Source organism: Camellia sinensis, chromosome 7, assembly GCF_055761805.1.
Source record: "Camellia sinensis isolate YWXY chromosome 7, ASM5576180v1, whole genome shotgun sequence".
Lineage (NCBI taxonomy): Eukaryota > Viridiplantae > Streptophyta > Magnoliopsida > Ericales > Theaceae > Camellia > Camellia sinensis.
In genome coordinates, this window is record NC_138967.1 from 24,364,169 (window position 1) to 24,369,469 (window position 5,301).

At 40.3% G+C, this 5,301-nt stretch overlaps 1 long non-coding RNA gene across 2 annotated transcripts; it reads right to left on the reverse strand.

Moving 5' to 3' along the window:
- Positions 1-3,289: 3,289 nt before the first annotated feature.
- LOC145795002 (uncharacterized) lies at positions 3,290-5,004 on the reverse strand. 2 transcript variants are annotated; one of them, XR_014335070.1, is made up of 4 exons: positions 4,647-5,004; positions 3,669-3,838; positions 3,497-3,573; positions 3,290-3,406 (listed from the first exon to the last, which is right to left on the reverse strand). It is a non-coding gene; the product is annotated as an uncharacterized LOC145795002 (long non-coding RNA). The 2 variants fall into 2 exon arrangements; XR_014335069.1 differs by lacking the exon at positions 4,647-5,004 and having other exon boundaries at positions 3,669-4,353.
- Between the last annotated feature and the right edge of the window lie 297 nt (positions 5,005-5,301).

Consider the following 5,301-nt stretch of genomic DNA (forward strand, 5'->3'; position numbering starts at 1 on the left):
CACCCTGAGACTGCTGAGGGTTATTACCCTTCTGTCTCCTGCCATCACTCTGACTATCCTGGCTCCTCTTGGAGCCTCGCTGACCCTCATCCTCCTCCTGCATCATAAGCTCCATATGAGCTGCTGCATCCACCAGGTGTCTATACTCTCGAATATAAGACCCACCAATTCTCAACTTGAGGCCCCGCCTCAACTTCCGCTCAAACTCATAGCAACGGCGTTCCTCAGACGCCACCAGTTCAGGTGCAAACCTAGACAGACTGGTAAAAGTAGCCTCAAACTCGGCCACTGACAAGCCCTGCTGATTAAGCCGGCTAAACTGATCCCTCAGCTTCTCCCTAGCTGCTGCTGATAAAAACCTCTCCTGAAAAGCATTCACAAACGCCTCCCAAGTACCACCAACACGAGCTTTCTCGTATTTCCACCATTGACCCGCATCTCCCTTCAGTTGGAAGGATGCCAAGGTCACTTTCAGTGCTCCGTCCTCGATGCCAAGCATCTCAAACGTCTTCGTTGTCTGTTCGAGCCATTCATCTGCCTTAAGCGGCTCTTTAGGATCCCCGATAAACTCGTCCGGATTACACCGAAAGAACTCCCTCTTCAAGAAGGAAGGCCCTGTCTCAGCTGCCTGATTCCCAGCTCTAAGAATACCTAAAGCTCCTGCTATCTCTCTGGCCAAGGCACCCATAGCCTGCTGACCTACTGGCTCGGCCACATTGGCCTGCCCAACTCCCTCCTGCACTGCCGGAATCTCACCCTGTAACGGTACTTCCTGCCTCGCAGGTCTACCACGCCTAGCACCTCTTCCTCGTCCTGACATCCTAATAAAGGCAACACAGAACGTTAGCACATTCATAGGTGTGCCGAAACTAAACACTCACGTCCTAATGCCTGGACAACTGTAATTCACTCCACATAAGCACATAAACACATAAGCACTTACGAACTTCATTTCCGGATAATGATAGTCCCAAGACGTTACTAGAGTTCCGGTTAGAAATAGCATTGATCAAGTGCCTTTCCAACAAGACTCCCAGAAACTCAAGGATCTAGTCAACATCCTAGAAATTAAATCCCATACCCACATAGTCACATAAGCATGTTATCAAGCAAGCACATAGCATATGATACTACATCTAAGTCTCTATCAAGCGAGACAAACCCATTGTGATCCTAATCACTTCCCACGTACCCAAAGTATTCGAACCCGGTACGCTCTGATACCAAGTTGCAACGCCCCCAAAATAATAACAATAAACCCATCAGGTAAGACATGCATTTACATTTAAACTAACTGCATTCCTTTCATTCATTAGAATTCCAAGACATAAGTATTACATGTTAATCTCATAACAAAATGCCCTACGGGCTTACAGCTTTCCAAGTTAACACTTGGTTACAACAAAGAGTTCTAACTCGTTTACACATTAAGCCCTTGGCTTGAAATTACATGTAATACATCAACAGTGAAACGACAAAACTATGTCCGCCACTAGCCTCCCAGCTATGTCCTTGGAGGTGGCATGCTTCCTGTACCTGAAAATGATATTCCCATATAGGGTGAGCCACAGCCCAGTAGAAATACACTAAACCAACCATGGACAATGACTAAAACATTAGCAATTGATAGTTGGTCAACACTGATACAATCACATAAATTCCATATTTATGTCAACGACTTACAAGTCCCATTTACTTTTCATTTTCCCTTTTTCAACAGATAAGCATGCTAGCTCTATCATCATTTTCACAGATATGTATAAAAACTATATCTCACATTCAGATAAGCATAAAAGCTATATCCACATTCTCAACAGATATGTATATCAACAATATCCACAGATAAGCATACAAGCTGTATCCACACTTCACAACAGATATGTATATCAACAATATCCACAGATAAGCATACAAGCTGTATCCACACTTCACTTCACAAAGATAAGCATATGAGCTCTATCTTCACTTCTCTAGACAAGCATATGAGCTCTGTCTACGGAGTACATCCCCTATCTCCTCCAAATACCTATCCGGTTTAGAGGTCCATCCCCTATCTTCCCCTAAACCGCGGAGTACATCCCCTATCTCCTCCTCTACACATAACGCATATAAACACATTGGTTCTATACACAATCACACAATACAAACAATTAATGTATTCTAGCAACTGTCAAGTTCCATAACACATTCCATTGATTAGTTTCAGTTTGCCTAATCAACATACATTGTCTACAACAATCACGACTATCCTCCACCGATAGCCCCAAGCAGTTATTTCTAAAACAGAAAATAAATGCGCAAATGGATATTCAATCAACATTTCATTTCCTCATTTCTCAACAATTAATTATCCCAATTAATTAAACAATGTAATTAGGCCATTTTCCATAATTACCATTTCAACCCTTAGGTCCCATTTTCATCAATGATTCAACAATCATTCTATTTTCTTCATGCCAAACATGCATCTAGGTTTATTATGAATGAAACCCCAACCTTTGTAAAGTTACACAAAAGCCCCAAACTTTCACAAAATTACCCAACCAAGCCCAACATCTCAAAATACCAAAATTTAAAGACAAAACCCATAGAGAGGAGTAGGTTATCCCTACCTCAAATTCGGAGTCCCAAAGGAGAAAACGACAAAACCCAACGTGCTCCAAAACCCGAGATTTTCAGATTAAAATGAAGCCCTCGACGATCAACAACTTTTTTGTAAAGGCCAAAGGTGAGTAAATCACTCCTACTAGATCAAAACCTAGAGAGAAGGTAGAGTCTAGAGTGAGAGGCTCAACAATGGTGATTTTGGAAAAGTAAGAGAGAGAAGAGAAAGTGAAAAAGTGATTTGGAAAGTCACAACTTCGGGACTTTAACCCAGGTCTCCGCTCGAGCGCAAAACACCCCGCTCGAGCGTACACTCACAGACTTCCGCTCGAGCGGCCAACCTCCCGCTCGAGCGCAGAATGCACTCGCCCAGCACTTTTGCAGAACCAGGCCTCCGCTCGAGCTCCCAACCCTACGCTCGAGCTCACAACACTGCACAACAAGATACTGGATGGACGTAATCTACGCTCGAGCGCCAACACCTCCGCTCGAGCGTACAGGCCAAAAATCTGGGCAACTAGTTTTGGTTTCTAAACTCAACCAACCTGAAACCAACCCGCCCAACACATCCTATAACTCAAATACAAAGTAAGAAAGGATGTAAACAAGATAATAAACAACTACCAACATCCACGGACACATGTCCGGATCACTATACAACAAGGGTAAACCCGGGATCGCTATACATAAAGATGATTCAGTAGAAGGGTATATTGCCCCTTTTGCAGAGGTGCCTTGCTTTCTTCCAGTAGTTCCAAGAATGACTTCATGCAAGCTAGACTTGTTCCAGCATATTGAATACCTGTGAATGAATGCATAGCCAGTCTAACGAAAAAGATACAGTCCCAAAATAATTTCTACACCTTGATCTGGTGAAATGAAGCAAACTTACCCACATGTTAAAGTGGCCGTAGCAGTCTCAGAATGCTGAAACTCCTTTGGTGGTATTGGAGCCTCATAAAAAAGCGGCTGCCAATTGTAATAGATAAAATTCATCATAATTTCATTCATTTCATAATCATGCACCTTTTTTTCTTTTTGTTAGTAATCACGCACATTACCACCTTGTTCACTTCAAAAGGACTCGTTATCTTATTTGATAAAGGGAGGATCCGCTCATATAAAGCTCTTGTCAAGTGATCTACTACGGGAATATTTTCAGATGTATTATGGATTTGCCCGACAGTTATGGTAGAAAGGTAAACTGGTTGAAGAAAGTAAGAAAGCAAAGCACCTGCAGGTAAAGGAAGAAAGAACTTGACACTTAATTCATATAAAAAAAAAATCACTATATATCATCAAATGAAGATGTAAGACAACTCAAATTTTCAAATATTAAATTATTGATGTACAGATGTGTGCTATAATTCCATAGATGTGAAAGTATCATGATTGTACTTGGATGCAAAAATGAAAAATAAAATAAATAAAAATAAAGTGAACTATTTAATTTTCTACAAAACCATATTAATAAAAGTAATATTACAAAACCATATTAATTTTTAGAACTAGTAATTTGCGCCATTTGATAATTATAAAATATATTTATTTGAATTTTGTTAATAGGTTCTTGCCATCTAAAAAGAATAGAATTTCTTGGAGATTGGATAGAGAAATCAAAAAATTGTTGAACAAGCTCATCAGAGAGAGGATTAAAAGTTATAATAATGGGGTGGTGTCCGATGATCAACAACCTCCAAACGATTTATTGGAATTGATGATCAAAGCAAGAAACATTATGAAACAAAAAAAACACACAAGAAGTTCGGATTCTATCAAAATTCAGAATTATAATCACAATTCTCACCCAAGAGACATTTTGTGGTCAAAATTCATTGACTGTTAGATAAAACAATATTAGGTGAAATTGGGGAAATTGCATCAATGTCAATCTTTCCATTCAAATTTGTATGCCCATTATTATCATTATTACTAAAATTGTTTGTGGTTCGCTTATCCAAATTGCAAATACTATTCACAATTACAAATATAAAAATGAAATCAAATATAAAAAATGTTTACACAGAGAGTGAATTACTAACAGATGGAGGCAGATAAGGAGGAAGCCGAGGTAGGGCTCCCAAGGGTCTGGTGAAAGCCCTCTCCAATGCTCTGTGAACATTCTCTTCATGTCTAAGCTTCTTCTTTAGCTTATCTACCTGACAGTACATGAACAGTATTATTGCAGAGCCATAATCAGTAGAATCAAATTTGGGCCTTTTTTTATGAGCCCAAGACGAAGAAAACTAGGGTTCCCTATGAGGCCATGCTTAGCCTCGTACAGCAGCAATTGGGCGGTGGTCAGCCTCCCGGAACAGTCGCCGCCGCCGCTGATGAGGTTTTGGGTGTTTTGAAGAACAATAACCCCAACAAGAGGGAGGAGATTGAGAAATTGTTGAACCCTATTTCGATCAGATGGTTTGTATTGGGAACCTAATCACTAATTTCCAAGAAGAAGAAGACAATGTTATGATCGATGATAATGTGGGTTTTACTGTTGTGTTTGACGAGGAAGAAGAATAGGAGGAAGAGAATGGGTTTTACTGTTGTGTTTGACGAGGAAGAAGAACAGAATGGTTTTGATGATGATGATCTTAAAGTTGAGACCAAGCTTTTGGGTCATCTCCAATTCGAGAATTTCAGCCTTGTTAAGTGTTTGTTGCAGAACCGATTGAAGATTGTGTGGTGTACTCGTCT